Source organism: Phoxinus phoxinus, assembly GCF_949152265.1.
Source record: "Phoxinus phoxinus genome assembly, chromosome: 9".
NCBI lineage: Eukaryota > Metazoa > Chordata > Actinopteri > Cypriniformes > Leuciscidae > Phoxinus > Phoxinus phoxinus.
In genome coordinates, this window is record NC_136884.1 from 22,465,366 (window position 1) to 22,485,983 (window position 20,618).

General features: G+C 37.6%; 2 long non-coding RNA genes across 3 annotated transcripts; both read right to left on the reverse strand.

Moving 5' to 3' along the window:
- Positions 1-684: 684 nt before the first annotated feature.
- LOC307003919 lies at positions 685-1,219 on the reverse strand. The gene is made up of 2 exons (XR_013798883.1): positions 906-1,219; positions 685-748 (listed from the first exon to the last, which is right to left on the reverse strand). It is a non-coding gene; the product is annotated as an uncharacterized lncRNA (long non-coding RNA).
- Positions 1,220-13,190: 11,971 nt separating this feature from the next.
- Positions 13,191-16,923, reverse strand: LOC307004773. 2 transcript variants are annotated; one of them, XR_013799135.1, is made up of 5 exons: positions 16,335-16,923; positions 16,051-16,224; positions 15,797-15,947; positions 13,694-13,857; positions 13,191-13,560 (listed from the first exon to the last, which is right to left on the reverse strand). It is a non-coding gene; the product is annotated as an uncharacterized lncRNA (long non-coding RNA). The 2 variants fall into 2 exon arrangements; XR_013799136.1 differs by having other exon boundaries at positions 16,051-16,923.
- Between the last annotated feature and the right edge of the window lie 3,695 nt (positions 16,924-20,618).

Here is a 20,618-nt window from a genome sequence, read left to right on the forward strand (position 1 = left end):
TTTTCAAACATCTACATTTTAAAGTATAATTGGTTAAAACTAAAGTGTGTGTAGCATGTCTGGAACGGACTCTCCAGCACAAATGACCACACGACCAATCAACAATGAGATCCAATGTTTTGCTTTTTAATCTGTAAACAAAGAGATCATCAGTGGATCAATGGGGCTTTAGCTTCTCTCTCTCCCGTGTACACACAGTAATATTCACGGAGAGAAGCAATATTACGTGTGCTCATGAGCCTCGCGCACAGGTAGACTCAGGCTATTACAAACGTAAACAAAAATAAACAAATAAAACATTCTGATTACTATACATTCATAATCTTCCTTGTGATACATCACATTAATATTCTTATTAATACACTACAATAGCGTATAGTACATTAATTTTATACTAGATGCACAAAAATGCACAAAAATATGCATTAATTCAGATATTTATATAATATAACATGGTATGATAAAACAAATAATAAATTATAAAACAATTTGTACAAATAAATCCAAAAGAAAAGCTCAATGCACATTTAACAGCATACCATGTGCAGGCCGCACCACGTATGTCACGCACGAATCTGTGAATCTGATTCGTTTCCCCTATAACACTCTTCATACAGTACATATTTATTAACAGTCAACCAGATCTCTTTTCTTTCACAAAACAGAACTAATTAAACAACATACCTGTAAACAAAGAGATCATCAGTGGATCAATGGGGCTTTAGCTTCTCTCTCTCCCGTGTACACACTAAGCATAAAACACTAATCAGTTAGCACCATGATGAATGTCATAAATTCGTATTGCTACACACTTTATCACAACTAACACACTCGCATGATGATATGCACTCAAATCACACTTATTGAGCGATAATTATGCCTTTAGACAATAAACATCATCATACCAGTAATATTCACGGAGAGAAGCAATTTTACGTGTGCTCATGAGCCTCGCGCACAGGTAGACTGAGGCTATTACGGATCGCACGAGGAGAAACCCCAGATGTGTTCCACCGATGACGCTCCCTCCCCAAACAAACACCCAAAGAAAAGTTCTGCTATTTTATCGTTATGTTCTCTTACTCATGAACAATAATCTGAACAAAATTTTGTGAGGTTCATTAATCCATTCTAAACACCAAAATACAAAACTTATAAACAGTAAATTACAGAAAATAATACAATGTAAAAAAACAAGTCAAAGGTTAATTCACACCAGTTACATGTGCATGTAGTGCATAAAATCGGTCATCATGACATTACAACACACACACACACACATGCAGCGCAGAGTCAGCTGGCGTTGGTGTGGACGTCACCGACGAGCACGCACTTTTAGCCAATCAACAAGCGATCAGCAGGAAGACGCGATTTAGCGCGATAACTTGTAGCTGTATATTCAAGTGATCGCGAATGCCAAAATGACATGCAGTAAGTTGCATCTACAGTAAAAATTTAGATAGTGAGCAAGTCTATAAACGTACACATGTGGGGGTTGATGACTTGATGGTGAATAACTGAGAGGAGAGCACAGTTGAATTACTTGAATTGAAACTGAATATGGGACGACTCCGAGTCATTTCCATGGTCATGTCATGTGCACACTAGCCTAACCAGACATCTGCAATTTTTACACCGTCCAGACTAGGGGTGCACCGAAATTTCGGCCGAAAATGGCATTATCGGTTTCGGGCCGAAATAAAAAAGCCAGCCGAAAATGTCAACTGAAAATGAATGTCAACCGCGCCCCTCCCATCCGCGCGCAAGCGCTTGGGTTTCACTCACCGTCGAGCTGTTATCACTCGTCACCCACCCCACCGTGCTCAAGCAGGTTTCACTCACAGTCGAGCTGTTTGCACACGTCTGCAAAGATTGAGCATGTCAGCGGTATGGAAGTATTTTAAAGTTTCAGATGAGGACAACCAGCGCCGCCGCTCCCACCACGCGCATGAGCTGAGAGGGCACCAAAAAATTGTGTCATAAAAAATCAATAATTATATGCCGATATTATTTCAGTATAGAAATACAGACATCCCAAGTCTCCCGGAAGTTCCGGGAGTCTCCCGCATATTGATAGCGGCTCACTGATGCCCGCAAATTAGTTAAAATTTCCGGAATCTAGAGCGAGCGCGCCCGCGAGACAGAGACTGTGCTCCAAACCGTGTAGCGCGTGCACGGCAGAGAGGGAGAGAGAGCAAGAGACCGTGCGCGCCTCATGAAGGGCATGTAATATAAAATATATATAATATATAACATATTTTAGGTTTTGTAATGTAACTGTTAGCGGTAATAAAAGTTTGATGATTATTCTATTGGTTTGTGATTTTTCATTTCAGATCCATTAAAAATTAAGCAATATAAATAAATATATATTAAAGTTTTTAAAAGAAGCCATTTTCGGTATCGGTTTCGGTTTTCGGCCAAGTGCATCCAAAATTTTCGGTATCGGTTTCGGCCCAGAATTTTCATTTCGGTGCATCCCTAGTCCAGACTGCATGCACTCTTGAAAGCTGCTGAAAAAGGTTTGAATCAACGATCAATCAGTTTTGACTGCTAAATTCTGCGTTATGTTCTGCAATGTGTTCTTCCGAGGGCTAAAGTCATTGTTCATTTCTTGATTGCCGTTTTGACAGTGTCCACCTGGACATTTAAAGTCATATTTGCTAATTCTCCTAAATTATTGCCCTGGTTTGATGCGTTTTCCTTGGAAATTTATTTATTTATTATTTTTAATTTACCATCGTTATTTTGTTTTAAGGAGATACAAATTGTGCTTATCAACCTTGAATGACATGGCCATAAAATTATATCACATTATTTTGGTAGTCAAATTTTGGGCGGTTTTTTCTTGGAGTGGGCGGGTTTTGGTGAGCTTTTGGGCTGGAAATCACCGTCCCAATCTGGCAACACTGAACATCAGTAACTCGACAGCCCTACCTAGAATTGGTTTCCTCAGCGTTTGTAGTGTCTGCACAAACACAAAGGACATGTTCACCTTTGGAGAAAACTGTTGATTTTATCATTAATATTAAAAATTAATATTACCCCAGAATGAATTGCATTGTTATCCCACCCCAAAACATACAATAATAAAAACGATAAATGCTGACCAATATTTAATTATATTACTTTTTACTGAAAATTAAATAATTCAATAAAACAAACAAAATGTAATGCATGTCATAGCTATGCATGGATACACTCTAGATGTGTATATAGAGAACATTCAAACAATTAAATAAAGCATTAATTAAATAATTATATTTTATTTACTGACAACAATGAGAAATATTAACTAGAAAAAAAAGTTTGAGACAAACTTTAAGTTGGCTTGAAAAGCCTAGCCAGAAAGTTTTAAAAAGTTGTAAACTGTCCTAGCAAGGTTTAACATGATTTACCATGTTTCTAGTATGGTTTACCACATTGCGAGCATGATTTACCATGTTTTAACAAGTGTGTAGTGTTTTAACTTGACCATGGATGGTTGGATGGATAGATCGAGATTAGTTAGAAAGAAAGATTAGTAAGAAATAAAGATTAGCTGAAAATAGTTAGAAAGAAACACTCCTGATTATATATATTCACTAGTGTACATATAGTAAAAATAATGATTATTATTTATCAAAACGCGCACACAGCGCAGGAGATACTAATCATATCATAAAATCAAAGAATATAATATTACAAATAATATAAAATTCCTTATCCGTTAAAGATATTTATAAACGCGCAATAAGCACGTGCACACACGCAGGGTACGTGCAGCAGGAGTCCCGCTTAAAAGATGTGCACAGCCACAGTCTTCTTCAGTGCGCAGCAGTTCTCAACCGCTTACCAGAGAAGGCGCACATATTCACTAGTGTACACTCCTGATGATATATATTCACTAGTGTACACTGCACATATTCACTAGTGCCCACTTCATCTGATATATATTCACTAATGTACACTCCTGATGATATATATTCACTAGTGTACACTCCTGATGATATATATTCACTAGTGTACACTCCTGATGATATATATTCACTAGTGTACACTCCTGATGATATATATTCACTAGTGTACACTCCTGATGATATATGTAGCGTTTATGCCTCGGACTTTTGGTCCGTATGAATTAACTCAAATGATCTATAGGGAATTTTAATAACTAATCATGAATATGATTAATATTTGCATATTACAGTTACATTAAATTATCGAAATTGAAAATGTATAGATTATATGAATATATGAATAATCGATCACAACGTCTTATAATTCCTCATTCATATATCAATAATCTAATTTAACTTCGAGTATGAGATAACCTTTAAGGGAAATCCATGTAATGATCAAAGAGGTGTTTGTCCTGCAAAACCATCAAAGATCAACCCATCAATCTCTCAACAAAGTTATCCCTTATTATAAACTCCAAGAAATATTAACCTTCTGGTCGTGAACATTAATTTTCCGGGGTTTATAAAATTAAACTACTTAATGTAGTTAATAGCGCGGTAGCTCTTAGTTCGTAAACCTCATTGACTCGTATTTTTACAAGCACTTTCACAGAAACAGTTGAATATATTGTTTTAATAAATGCAAACTACAGAATATAACGGAATACACATAGTGATTATAGGTTTTATACGTCTATGTACAGTTACTTACATTAAACAGACAAGACAAAACGGGTAACAGATGATGAGAGAAGGAGAGTTATAGAGAGTTGGGGAGGGGCGCGCGCCGTAGCACGCGCTGAGATTGTAGAGAGATAGAGAAAGAGAGAATGGTCACGTGTGACCATAGAACAGCTAAAATCACAGACCTTTGAGAGAGCCATCAATCGAAACACCTTAAAACATTAAAACTCGTTAGAGTTTGATACTTGCAAAAGGTTCGTTTGTGTGCACGAGCTGTGTCCAGCCTGCGCGTGTTCTCGGAGCAGAGTGCGCGCGCTCGTGCTGTGGCACGCGTGCTTGTTGCCAGAGCAAGCTGTTCGCGGGAGTTTTGAAGAAGGCCTCTTGTGGAAGTGATATGTTACTGAAGGAATTCAGGCTTCGTGCGTTCGACTCTTAGGTGGAAACGAACAAAGTGGAATTTGGAAATTAAACAAAAGACTGAGATAAAGCAAATAAAAGGAGGGAACTCCGTGAGGGAGTTTAGATCGGAGACGTCACATGATGAGCAGTGATGAAGGCAGGAAGCGCAGAGCAAGAGGGCAAGGAGGAGCTTTGTTCCAGCTTTTGAGGGGAATACTTTCTCCGCCCCGTTTTTCGGGAAGGACCAATCATGTGCCGAGATTCACACGCGGGAGAGTTCTCCTTTGTTTGCTGGGAACGTCCTTCTGGCTTGAAATGCAACAGTGTGTGGCTTAACTTTTCGGCTCCAGAAATATAACATGTGTAAAACAATGTACATTACTGCATTCTGCTATCAGAATTCGACTCCGTTAGGTTTAGAGAATTACAGAGACATCAAACACATCAGTTAGATTATGAGAATACAAAGTTTGATTATTATGCATTAGTATAGACATTTAAAGTTTGATTAAGGTTACACCGGGACATTTATATGCTTTCCTATGGTTTATAAACACATCTTAACACACAAATGGCTATATTTGGTACATTTTAAGGGTGACTTTATGGTGAAAGTCCTTTCCTTTGTCTGAGGCCATGTGGTGTCTTGGTATGTGTGTGTGCTTCAGTCTCAACGGAATGTGTGGGTGTCACGTTACATGTCTCTTTGTGTGTGTGTGTGTGTTGTAATGGAGAAAGAGTCAACGCTCTCATCTGGTCACACAACGAATGAAGTGTATTAGAGAGTCATTGTTGCTACATATATATTCTCTAGTGTACACTCCTGATGATATATATTCACTAGTGTACACTCCTGATGATATATATTCTCTAGTGTACACTCCTGATGATATATATTCGCTAGTGTACACTCCTGATTATATATATTCGCTAGTGTAAACTCCTGATTATATATATTTGCTAGTGTACACTCCTGATTATATATATTCACTAGTGTACACTCCTGATGATATATATTCACTAGTGTACACTACTCCTGATATATATTTGCTAGTATACACTCCATCTGATATATATTCACTGATGTACACTCCTGATTATATATATATTCACTAATGTACACTACTCCTGATATATATATATATATATATATATATATTCACTAGTGTACACTACTCCAGACATATATATATGAAAGAAAGATTAGTAAGAAATAAAGATTAGCTGAAAATAGTTAGAAAGAAAGATTAGTAAGAAATAAAGATTAGTAAGAAAAAAGTAAGATTAGTTCGAAAGAAAGAAAAAGATTAGTTCGAAAGAAAGAAAAAGAAAGAAATATTAGCTAGAAAGAAAGAAAATTAAAGATTAGTTCAAAAGTAAAAAAGAAACATTAATTAGAAAGAAAGAATGAAAAAGAAAGATTAGTTAGTAAGAGAGAAAGATAGATTAGTAGAAATAAATATTGGTTAGAAAGAAAGAAATTAGATAGATAGAATAGTTATAAAGAAAAAAAGATTAGTAATAAAAAAAGAAAAAATTGTTAGAAAGAAAAACGTTTGTGTTTCGGTCGATTTTACATTCATTTCTTATGGTCAGTCATTTTTGCCCAAGAGCACAAATGTGACTATTTTTTACGACCACTTTGCCTGCTCGAATCATGCCCTCAATTATTTTTGTGTTCAAAATCCAAATGCCATAAATGTCACCAAGTTTCTTATAATTCCGATGAAGCTGTGATTTAAAAAAATTCTAAACAGAAAATTGTCCGGTCAGTAATGACCGAAGAGTATAGGATTAAGCCCTCATCAGCTTTTCAGCACATGATTAACCAACAAACCAATGAGAGTGCTGAAATAGCTGTTTGTTCTGGTCCTGACGGACGGTTTCTAGTTGTGTCATTCCCGCCTGAGTGATTGCTGCCTTCGGTTGCATGTTGTATTCCTGAGTAATTTCTGTGTTTTCTCTTAACATTTGTGGGGGGAAATTGAACTTGGTAAATTAGTTAATCGATGGTCAATGAGTTTAAGTTGTTTATTTATGTATTATTAGTTGTAATTTAATTTAAACGGTTAAGGTTATAAGGGGCCGAATATAACGTTAGCCACCTCAGCTTGTTGGTACAACAGGGAATGGAAATTCAGTTTTTTTTAAACCTAATTTAACCTTTACTACTTTAACAACTGCATGTTATTTAATTGTGTGCAATTAAATTACAGTCAAATGTTCTAATTTTGAATTACGTTAGCTGCTCTTTGCTGTTTTGCACAATAGTCTATCCATGGCTGAGCATTGGGGAATTAATGACCAAAGGCTGAAGTAAAAGTAAATTAAGTTACGAATTGGTGGGATTAATAGACTTACGTTAGTTGTTCAATCACAGGAATAAATTCAGTTTTAACATATATTCACATAGAAACAGTTATTTTGATTTGTAATAATATTTCCATTTGATTAAATGTATGTTTTCATGACCTTATTTTTTTTTTAAATCTCTAATCGTTCCCGCCTGGACTTTGATTAACGTTACGTGTTTTATCCCTGGGGTAATTTCTGTGTTTTCTCGCTGAAATTAATTGTGAACTCTATTCGGAAAAAAACCCCCGCATTATTCTCAATTTATCCAGAATCTTGCTGCTGTCTGATGTGGTGTGTATGTTCAGTCTTGATGTAGCCTATTTTTTCATGACAACGTTTTTTTCTTCTCCAGAATCATTCCCGCCCTGGTCTTTGATTGCGTGTGTTTTATTCCTGAGGTAATAGTACTAGTTAGCTAGTCACCTACACATCTAAATCAGAAAAGAATGGACAAATCGACATTAATTGACGTAATTCTGTCTAATGCTCCACATAAGTATTCGGCTACTGGAGTGTTCTGTAATGATATCAGTGATCACTGTATGGTTGTGTGTGTTAGAAACTGCAAATTGACTAAAACTAAGCCACGGTACATTTTTAAACGAAATTATAAATGTTTTAATGAGCAAGCTTTTCTTCATGAAATCTATCAGAGTGATTTAAACATAGTTTGTGATATGGATGATGTTGAGCTGGCCTGGAATTATTTTAAAAAGACCTTTTTAGCCATAGTTGAAAAACATGCTCCTATTAGAAGATACAGAGTGAGGGGTAGAGACAATCCTTGGTTCAATGACTCTATTGCAACAGCTATTAGAGAACGGAACAAAGCATGGATTAAAGCAAAAGTAAATAATAATGATAAATGCTGGGTAAATTATAGGGTATTAAGAAACAAATGCACAAGACTAATAAAAAGTACAAAAAGTGAATATTATCTGAATTTATTAAATGAAAACCTTAATGACCCCAAACATTTTTGGAAAGTAATTAAATCTTCTTCGGGAGACGTACCCCCTCCAACTATCCCAGAAGTTATGATAGCCAATCAGGGTGAAGTAAGGGGTAAACAAAATATAGTAGATATATTCAACAAGCATTTTATTAATGCAGGAATAGATACTCAGTCAACACTCCCAACCAACCCCACAGATAGTGTCATTTCTATCAGAGACTTGTCTAATGTAAATGTAAATGTGAATAATTTTAACTTTACTTCAATATCTGTCTCTGAAGTGCAAAAGGCTCTGTTGGACCTGGACTGTAAAAAGTCTGCTGGGCCAGACCAGATTGAGCCATTTTTTCTTAAAACTGCTGCAAATTTGATTGCTAAACCCATCTCTTCCATTTTTAATCTTAGTTTATACAGTGGTTCTATTCCCAAATCATGGAAATCTGCATTTGTCCTCCCACTATTAAAAAGTGGAGACCCGTCGGCCTTAGATAATTATCGGCCAATTTCCAGATTATCTGTTTTGTCTAAACTATTCGAGTCTCTTATAAATGAGCAACTAAAACATTTTTTAGCTGATAACTGTATTTTAAGTTCCACTCAGTCTGGGTTCCGGAAAGGACACAGTACAATTACGGCTGTAACCTCTGTTACAAATGATATTGTTAATGCTTTAGATGGCAAAAAGTCTTGTGCTGCTATATTTATTGACCTATCTAAAGCTTTTGACACTGTTGACCATAATCTTCTTCTGCAAAGATTGCAAACCATAGGTTTTAGTAGCACTGTGTTAAACTGGTTTTCTGATTACCTGAGTGGTAGAACACAGTGTGTGACATTAGATAACTGTACCTCATCATTGCTAGAAGTAAAAATGGGTGTCCCCCAAGGATCAGTTTTGGGTCCTATTTTATTTTCTATTTATATAAATAATTTAGGTGTAGATCTGAATCAAACAAAGGATCATTTTTACGCAGATGACACTATTCTGTACACCTCTGCTACATCATTGAAGGAAGCAATTTATCATTTACAGTCTGCCTTTAGTCAGGTACAAAAATCTCTGATAGGATTAAAGTTGGTATTAAATGCTAAAAAAACGAAATTAATGGTCTTTACACGTTCACATTCTCCTGTGGATTTCACTATTTTAACACAAAGTGGTACTCCAATAGAGAGAGTGACTTCTTACAAATACCTAGGTATTTGGATTGATGATAAATTGTCTTTTGGGGTTCATATTGAGAGCCTTTTAAAAAAACTCAGACCTAAGTTAGGTTTTTATTTTAGATTAAAGAGGTGTTTTCCTTATTCAGCAAGGAAAAGGTTAGTGCAGAGTTCATTCTTAACAGTTTTGGATTATGGTGATTTAATTTATATGCACTCTACCTCAGTTGTATTAAAAAAACTAGATGTATTATATCATTCTGCCTTACGTTTCATTACCGATGCAACAGCTAGAACTCACCACTGCACTCTGTATGAAACTGTAAAATGGCCCTCCCTTTCTCTCAGAAGAAAATTCCATCTATTGATTTTTATTGCCAAAGCATTAATGGGGAAATTACCCATTTACATTTCAAATTTACTTACTTACCAAAACAGTGTTTACAGAACAAGGTCGTCAAAAAAAATATTATTAATTATTCCATCAACAAAAACAGAATTTGGTAAAAAAGCTTTTTCATCATATGCACCAAATCTCTGGAATGAACTCCAAAACACCTTAAATTTAGAATCACTTCCATCTATTCATATTTTTAGAAACCTTTTAAAGTCAACTTTGACTGAACGGTGTAATTGTTTTTAAACTAGGTACCCTTTGTAAATTATATGCTTGTATTTACTTAAGTAAAACAAAATGTTTTGTTTGTATATGTATAGTCTATATATAGATATTTGTTGTGTAGTATGACATGTTTTGTCCTGTTTCTTTTTTTATTTTGCAACTTTGTTTGGCTGCCTATCTTGGCCAGGACTCCCTGGGAGAAGAGTTATTGTAACTCAATGGGACTTTTTTTTTTTTTTTTTTTCCTGGTTAAATAAAGGTAAAAAAAAAAAAAAAATAGAGACAGAGCGTATTTAGGCCACGCCCACACCCAGGGGGAAAACAATCCAACCGTCTCCATTGACTTTGCATTGCGAGAGGCTGCCTCCTTGTCATTTATGACTTATAACAAAAAATAAAACAATGTCTAAAACCTGCAATGTGACAAGGTGTACAGCAAACAAGCTAAATAACCCAGAAATAAATTTTTATATGCTGTCGACCCCAAAAAACGGTTGTTTCAGGACATAAAAGTGGATCAATTGAGACAGAGCGCAACTAGTTCTCGAACTACTCTTGAGAACTAGCCACTGGACGCGACATGATATTGTAAACATAATAAAACATTCATCATTTTAACCATGTCGATTGATTATTTCACCACCCTATGTGAACCTGAGAGGAGTAGATATATTGTTATCTGTATAAGTTAAATTGTATTGGTCTATGTCAGTGCCCCTTTTCCTTACCTTCCCTTTTTTGGAAAAATTATCCGACTGAATGGCCCAACGTGAAATACCCTGATATCTACAACTATTTGATCGAATCACCAGGTAACGGCTTCATTTCACCTACGATCAAGACACGCTGTTACTAAAATAATGGGACAAGTTAGCTATTAGAAAGCTATAGCTAATTAGCTATGTGTGCACGTAGCTGCAGCTTGGGCCAATTAGCCTATTCGTCCAAAAGCTTTCTGTCAGATAAATGCTATTATTTTAAACGATGATTTGTTGTAAATAGAAGTGTATGAAATTAAAAGTATTTTTAGAATTAAATTGTATATAAATAGGTTAACCAAAACAAATGTGTTTATGTCTGAGAACATAGGCTATAGCTTACCTGCAGACACTGAAATGACATACACTGTGTGATACTGTGCACATATTTTGAGTGTCCCTTAGTTTCCTATAAATAACCACGGATGTCACATATTTTCCTTTTCTGAAGTTGGCAACCTTATGCATAATTTATTTAGCTTAGCTTTAGCCTCTAACATATTAATAATCAAGAGACAGACGCTTTATGAAAGTTACATTCCCAATAAAGATTTAGTAAAGTTTGTCATGAGAAGAGTATCGAGTTAAAGCTGATTGTTTGTTATTTGCCTTACCTATTGATAGGAATTTATACTCATACAACAATGAAAAACTACCGTTCATTGGATGCCCACAACTTTTTTATCAGTGGATGGGTGCAAGTTATGTACCACCACAAACCAACTAAGACTGATGTGAAGCCATCCTGGAGAGTCACAGACCCATCACATCACACATGGGTTGCTGTGAGGAGTAATGGAACCGTTGTGGCAGCCCATTGTGACTGTATGACAGGGTAAGATAAAAGCAGATAGGCTACCAGCAAAGTAGAATTTTACTTTTTTTTTTTTTGGTTTTAAGACCTGTACCAATTCATTGTTGTGCTTTCCCTATTAGGCTTGGGGAGACATGTTCTCATGTGGGGGCTGTTCTTTTTAAGCTAGAGGCATCTGTCCGTCTTGGTTTCAACAAAGTGGCATGCACTGATCTTGCATGTCAGTGGAATAAGGTGTGCACTAAAAAAGTAGAGCCATGCTTAATTAAAGACATTAATTTCTATAGCGACTCAGCCAAGGCAAAACCACCTGCCAAGAGAAGCAAACAGAAAGGACCTGTACCTCCAGCTACAGAAGCCCAGCAAATGCACCTATTGGAGATGTTGTCCTCCACCGGAACCAGTGCAGTGGGCCTTAAAACACACAGAACATTTACAAGATCAGCAAAGCTGTTGTTCCACAATCTTGATGGCATATCAGAGGATGATATATTGAGCATTGATAGAGAAACTGTAAACCAGGCGAGCAGTGCCTTATGGCACAGACATAGAGTTGGCAGGGTCACAGGATCAATTGCACACAGAGTTCTTCACACCTCTCCCACCACTCCTGCTCCATCACTCATTAATACCATATGTCAACCTAAGAACAGAGCCATTAAGACTCCATATATCCTCTGGGGTAGGAATCATGAGAGTGACGCCCTTGAAACATAAGATAGCATTAGGGATTGGCCAACCAAAACTAGGAACTTCAAACCAGATTTATCTGCATGACCAAGTGGGAACATCACATGTCAACTTGCAGGTGAAGAGGGCTGGGTTCCGTGTCTCACAGGACAAACCATTCATTGGGGCATCTTGTGACGGCTATGTAATGTGTGACTGTTGTGGGCCAGGAGTTGTTGAGGCCAAGTGTCCCTTCAACTGGGGTCAAGACATGGGCAGCAGTCTAGATCATTGGCTCAACGACCTCAGAGGACACCTGGAGAGCGCAACCGTTTTGAAAAATAATCACCCCTACTTTACTGAGGTATACAATATAGTACAAAAATTAACAGCGATTTGATTGCAAAATGCTCTAAAATATTTTTCCAATGTTGAAGGCTGAAGAGATGTGGGGAAGGGCAAGTTCTTTACAGTATGGATGGGTACAGTATGTGTCATTATTTTGTAGGCGCAGATGGAGATGTTTGTGACAGAGTTCCTACTGTGATTTCATAACATGGACTCCACAGTTGTGCGTCATCTTTCGGGTACCCAGAAGTGAAGACTTCATCTGCTCTGCTGTGGGAACCATCACCGACTTCTGGACCTGCCACATTCTACCAAGACTGACCCTAAACACTCAGGTACACCGCACGGTGTACTATCATCTGCATGAACTTGCCAGATTATAAAACCACAAATACACATAGTATGTTTTAACATTGGACTTTCATTTAAACACCATTCAAAAACAAACAATCAAATTGGCAATAAAAAAAATGTAATTGAATTTTCAGTATCTACATTATCATCAATCTCACTGTACATATTTTATGATGTACAATTAATCTATCATTTCAATTCTATCATTGCTTTTTTATATACTGTAAGTAATTTCCCTTGATTAGGAATTGGAGCACAACCCTGGCAGTTGTAGTAGTGCCACTATCGCAGGCACTGAGGCAGGGAGTAGTGGAGTAAATGACAAGAGTGCAGTCAAAGGCAAGAGAAAGGGCAGCAGAAAAGGAAGTGGTGGCAGTGAAGGCTTCATGACAGGAACCAGCAGAGCAGGGCAGGAGCAGATTGATGGTACTTCAGGCATCATAGCAGGGACCAACAGAGGAGTAGAGTGATGGTACTTCCCAATAGGACAGTTAGACCTGTAAAGCCAGACATTTCATGCTAAAGTTCATGATATAGGTGCAAGAGTTAATTGAAAATGAGCTGTAAATGAGCAATATTGCCTTCAACAGGTATGTGGATTGTCATCTGGGATTGTTATTGTTAATTTACCACACTGCTGGACATGTTGACTAAAGCTGCACACACATGAACAATCTTGTCAATTGTTGCCTCTTCTTTGTTTTGCCTTTCATCCATTAGGCTCTTCACCAAGCGTATCGGAATCGGACCATCCAGGATGTGGAACCGTCCCTTGAGGACCCCAATCACTCTTTCTTAAAAAAAAAAGAAAAGAAATATCTCTTTTTTGTTGTTGTTGTTGTTGTTGTTGTTAGGGGCCATGCCCGTAAGGCAAGGCACCTATTGTATCCGTTAGTTTTCTTATTATTATTCTTCCTCCTCTGTAAGTCTATGGCAGCCCTATGAACCGTACATAGGAAAATTATGAAATTTGGCACAGTTATAGATATGACCATGAATAGTAATTGGACCAAATTTGGAGTCTGTTGGACACACTCTATAGCGCCACCACCAGTTCAAAAATTCAACATTGAAATGGCTGTAACTTTTGAACCATTTGATCCACAAAAATGAGACATAGTACACCTGATTGCTCTCATCATACTGATCTGAACCAATATAATACATTAAGACCACGCCCATTACAGTAGCAGCCATTTTGAAAAGTACAGTAATCAGTCTGATCACTACTACTCATTCAAAATTGATCCAAATTGGTCTACATTTTGCTCAAATGATCTTTGGACTGAGCTGCATAAAAGTTCTGTGCCCGAATTTTTTTATTCGTCATTGTTCAAAAGTTATGACGTCACAAAGTTAATGAGGTCGACCCAAAATTGGTTCAGAGGCTGTATCTCGGCCAAACTTTAATGCATTGAAATGAAAATTGGTATGCTTCATCGGAAGCTTGATCTGAGGGTCCATGCCAAAGTTGGAAACAGTGCCACCTACTGGTCATGAGATACGGAAAATGTCTATTTTGGCCAATAACTCGTGAACGGATTGTCAGAAAATTATAAACTTGATGTCAATCGATTCCTTGGATCCTGCCGAATCTGTCGATATAGATTTTGCCATGGTGGGCGGTACCATGTGTCCGCCATTTTTAATTTTGTCGTAATTTGCAATATCTTTTAAACTATTTGACATTTTTTCACCAAATTTGGTATGGATCATCATTAGCATGACCTGAATGTACCTGTTTTATCACAGCGCCACCTAGTGTTCCAGAGATATAACGTTTTTTTTTGCAAAAACGCTTATAACTTTTGCAAAAATTGCTTGAAATTTGATTTCTTTATGCCATTATATTCCTTGGCTTATGCCGATTCCAACGATGTCTCATTTGTCAATTTCCAACAATGTGACTGGCCGCCATATTGGAACCAATGTAAAACAGTTATTTTGCTACTTCTCTTTCAAAATTGGTTCAAAATTGTCTCTGTTCAAAAGTTATGATGTCACAAAGTTAACGAGGATGATCCTAAATTGGTTCAGAGGCTGTAACTTGTAAACAATTGAAGTGAAAATTATAAAATTGGTGTCTATCGACTCCTTGCATCATGACGAATCCGTGGATATATAATTTGTACCATGTACCACATCATAAGTAATTAGCTACATTAGCATTAAGCTAGCTTAGCATGCTAATCTTGTTAACTTGCTTTCGTGTGCTCATTCTTACACTGAAACCTCTCTGCAGCTTCCTAAACCAGCATCCTCCGAGTGGCGCAAGCTGCTAAACCATGTGCTATGAATCCCGAACCATTCTGGTCGTGGGTACAAATCCCTCTTGGGGTGACTTTGTCAAATTGTATATTATGTGATGTCTATTCCTGTGTTGTTCTAATCTTTTGCTCTTATGGCTCCGCACTGCTCTTTGTGCTTAAATGCTTGCTGCACTGCTGTGCTTACAGTACTTGCTGTGCTCTATGTACATTAACATGTTCATAACATTTAAGATGTTTTGCTCTTATGGCTCCGCACTGCTCTAGGTGATTAAATTGTTACTGTGCTGCTGTGCTTGCAGTACTTGCTGTGCTGCTGTACATGATGTGCTGGCTGTGCTATATGTGCGCCATGCTTGGTCTGCTTGCTGTGGCCTGCAGGGCATGGCCCCGTGTTGCTGCTTGCAGCTATATTTTTTAATTGTTCTTGTAATTCAAATGAATTATCTCAAATAAAAATTCTTACCTATGTGAATTCTGATGTTCGAATTCACATGTGACTCCTCAACTTCTTTGCCAGGCAATTGTTTCCGGCCACGAGTGAAAGCTGGCATGACCAAATGGGCACCGAGAACAGCAAAATCTTCCACAAGAGTAAAACCCCTGTCAGCCAGTATCTGTAATAGAATTCAAACATACAAACAATTCATTGATTAAAAAAGGTCAGGGGTATTTTCACAAGTAATGTTCCCAGCTACATCTGCACAAACTAGTACATACCTGGTCTCCTGGCTTGTGGTAGCTGGAAGATAAAAGCCAGACTGCCTCACAATATGGACATCAGATGCCCGACCCCCCCAGCCTTTTGAAAGGAAGGTGATGCATCCAGATGGATGACAGGAGATGAAATATTTAGCTGTTGTCCACTTCTTATAATTTGAGTAAGTCCTGGCACTGAAACACAAAAATCATAGAAAAAATTGTAAGTTGTATAACATACATGCATTTTTGCAAGAAATTCAGATTGTGGTGTAGTGATAGATTGAAAAGTCATTCTACTTAACCGAGCTTTCAGTTTCTTTGGACGCTCAATCCTTATTTCGAAACAATCAATGATGCTTGTCAGGTGGGGAAACTGGAATCGCATTTCTGATGGTATTGAATCTCGTATGCACTCTCTATCAGGCCAGCGAATTAGGAATGCCATTTTGGCATACATGACATCTACCCACTTTGTGAGCACACGTAAAACTGTTGTTCTATTTAGCCCAAACATTTCAGCCAGTACAGGTGTTGTTGGGTTTTGGCGCAGCTTTAGCAGTGTGACAAATAACTGGTCTTCTGAGGTCAATTTGTAGAGCCGATTGAATGGAATGAACGGAGAAAGAAATTTATGAATTACAACAAAAACTGTCCAGGAAACACCGGTCATTAATTTGCACTTCTCTTCATTCTCTTTCAAAATGCTTGCTTTACACCTCTGTTGTGCCTCATCCCTCTCTCACCTAGCTTCATCCCTTTCCTCTCTTAAAAGCTTAATCTCTTGGTGAAGTTGTTCTGTTGTAGGCTGGTCGGGTAAATCTGGGGTGGGTTCAGGAGGGTTTTCAGTTGTGGGCAGAGCTGTGGTGGTGACACCTAGATTTCGCTTGTTTCTGTTTTAGGGATGTTAACCGATGACCGTTTGACCGATGGTTGACCGTATCAACGTTAACCGATCAAAGTTTTCGGCAGTCGGTTAAAAAAAAAAAAAAGTGATCTCTAAATTAGTCTATTAAAGACAGTGGACAAAACGCTACTACAGTTAGCATTTCATTCCAATATCTTTTTGTGTGAAGTGAACAAATCCCTCTCACTCAATCTTTCATAACTCGCCCGTTTGTACTTAATAAACCAATAAAAACATTCGGCGCGAGGTCACAGCGTTTGGGTTCGCGCGCTCACAAGGTTTGCAGAAAGTAAAGGCTACAGGCTAACACACTCGAGGTTAGAGCCAGGGCAGACAACAGGAGGAAGCGTGCAGAAAATAGTAGTGTGTGGGACCATTTCACCAAACAGAATGAAACAGATGTAAATATGAAAATACATTACAAATACATTTCAGTGGTAACAGATAAGGTGATGATGATCATCATCTTTCTTTATTATTGTTAGCACTACCTCAAACTAAAGCGGCGTCTCTTCGGTACGGAGCTGTCATTTTCTTAAATGAGCCGCGGCAATGTTTCAAATGAGCTTCTAATGCTAGACAAACGCCTTTATTTTCAACGCGATCACCTTGTACCCAAACCATTTCGAAACTAAGGAGCCATTTGTCCGGCGATTACATACAAGCTCCTCGGCGCCGCGTTTTCGGGACTCATGTTTCACGCTGTTGGGGATTTTAAAAAAGTGACTTGAGTGGAAGGGCGGCGCCGGCGCCGTGTGTGTGTGTGTGTGTGTGTGAGCGGGAGGCAGAGCGGCGGAGAGATGCGACAGAGTTGTGAAATTGCAGGCGCGGCTCGAAATGGCTGTTATTTTCAAATAGCGTAGCATATTTTAAACTAATCGGTTAACCGGTTTCAACCGGCTAATGAGGCTCAGTGGTCGGTCAAGAATTTTTTTAGTTTTCGCCATCCCTATTCTGTTTTGCACCCTCAGAAGTGAAGTGGCTTTGTTTACACTTTTGTGAGGCAGTAAGGTTGGAATGTAGTCTGGATGAGACTCATCATCACTTTTAGAGCCTGAAACAACAATAATAAAAACAAACAATAACAAATTAATGGCATCGATTATTGTCAATCTACTGTGGTAAATAAAGCTTGTTTATCACCCCTCTCTGCCTCGCTCACACAGAGAAAGGGACATTTTATTGGATTATATGTATTCTTTGTATAATCTTTTTTCCAAGATTCTCTAGTGTAGACAAAAATGTCAATTTATAAATGATTTATGGACAAAAAAATAGAGCCAGATATATAGGGAAGATGAGGTGCAGTTGATATCGATAACTAAAATAAGTTAGCAAGCTAGTGATAGTTATGCGTTAGCGAGCAACTGTGTTTGGCACTTGTAAGGCACTAATAATTAATGAAAATATTAATATGGGTAATTACATACCCTATTATATTATTAACATATATAATAATATGCGTAACCCTACTAAGGTTACTGCAGCTAAGTCACTCGCAAACATAACCGTTAATGCATAGCTTTCTGCTTTATCCATAAATATAATATATAAAACTGACATTTGGATATTTGACTTACCAGTGACAAAATGTTTACTGCATACGTAGACATACTGAGTGTCAGGATCCCACAGTTTACCCATTCTTCCTGCTGATGCTTCACGTCTTATTGCCTGTATCCATTTTTGTCTCCTTAAAGGCTGGCTTTTACGGTTCGGAAGCGTATAAAAATTTTATTCTGGGTTTAGCTTGTTTGCTGTACACCTTGTCACACAGCAGCTTTTAGGCATTTTTCTGTCTTTTGTTATAAGTCATTAAAGACAAGGAGGCAGCCTCTCGCAATGCAAAGTCAATGGAGACGGTTGGTTAGTTTTCCCCCTGGGTGGGCGTGGTCTTCAGATTACGACGCGTAAACAATCTATGTCTCTATGTCTGCGTTTTCTCCAGTCTTCAGTGTCACATGATCCTTCAGAAACCATTCTAATATGCTGATTTTATTATCAATATTGAATAGTTTATATTTTGCTTCATATTTTGGTGGAAAATGCACAAGTATCATGCAATAAATAAAATTATAAGTTAAAAAGAAATTATTCATCAATGACTTGTTAATTTAATCAAATGTGACAGTAAAGACAATTGTCCTACAATTTTATTTCAGATAAATTATGTCCTTTAAAACTTTCTATGCATCATGAGGTGTATGTTCAGTCCTGATGTATGTTTTTATGACCAAATTTTTTTTTTAATCTCCAGAATCTAATCGTCCCTCCGATAATCGTTCCTGCCCAGGTCTTTGATTGCGTGTGTTGAGGTAATTTCGGTGTTTTCTCAAGTCTTCAGCGTCACATCACATGATCCTTCAGAAATCAGACAAATACCATAGTAATGAAGCTGACGATTTAGATTTCAATCAGTAATGAATAGGGATGCACCGATATGAAAAATTTGGCAGATACCGATAATTCTTTACATTTGAAAGCCGATAACCAATATATTGGCCGATACATCTAAATTCAATTTGATATATTTTGGTAGCTTGTATACATAAACAAAAGGCTCACCATTAAAAGCCATGTCCCAAAAACTTAAACATAAATCAAACATATACAATATGTCACGGGAGTGACTAGGACCGGAATTTTTATTTTTTTCTCTTTGAGACACCCCACGCTGATTGCGGGTGATTGGCCGCACCTGTGGGAGGAGAGCAAAGACACGAGTGCTGATTCAAGGGAGAGACATAAAAGCAGCTGTTTAACAGGAGTGAGGGCGAAGTTGAGCCCCGGGGAGTGGAGTGGAGGGGAGGCCCGGTGAAAAAAAACCCAGTGCACGGTGCAGAGAGCCAGCGAGTGCAGCGAAACTGAGGGAAGAAGGAGCTAGTGATGGCAAAATTAGGCTTCCTGAACCACTGAGACCTCGCAGCCCATTGCTTCACCCAAAGGTTCATTACTCGAAGCTTCATTCATTATTGCTCACTAGTGACACCTAGCTACTGTGCAATGATATAGCAGACAAATTAAGTAATTCTGAACCAATGACCTGAGCAGACTTATGATGTCCGTATTCCAATCTCCCATTTCATTTACTTATGTATTTTCTTCTCACTGTAATATCTGTAACCTTTCATTTGCAATAATAAAAGTACATGAGCAGACATTTGTCCATTGCCTGGGTATAAAATACAATATGTATCTTTCTTTGACTGAATTTACTTGTGCAGAAACAACTGTCACACACACAATTCATTAATTATTCATAAATATATGAACATAAAAATGCCAGTGCCAGCGGGAATAAATGAGGATACTGATGCTTCTGTTGAGCCCAGACAGGGGAGGATTGACCCTTTCTTGCTGGCTCCATTACCAGGAAAAGTAACAACAAGCAAACACATCAAAAAGGGCAATCCGAATCAAAAAGCAGTCCAGTCCAGATCCAAAAATCCAATCCAAATAATCTTATCTAATTAATATATTAATAATATAGCTACTCCCTATAATATAGCTACTATAATTAATAATAACAATTTACTATAACTATTCTAACCTGATATAATTCAATAATATACAGCCCTAGCACATATATGACACAATAATGACAATGAGAGCTAACGCTCTTACTCTGACACTACACATGCTTCTACTCCTGCCAACACCCACAAGGTGGCGCGAGTTTCGA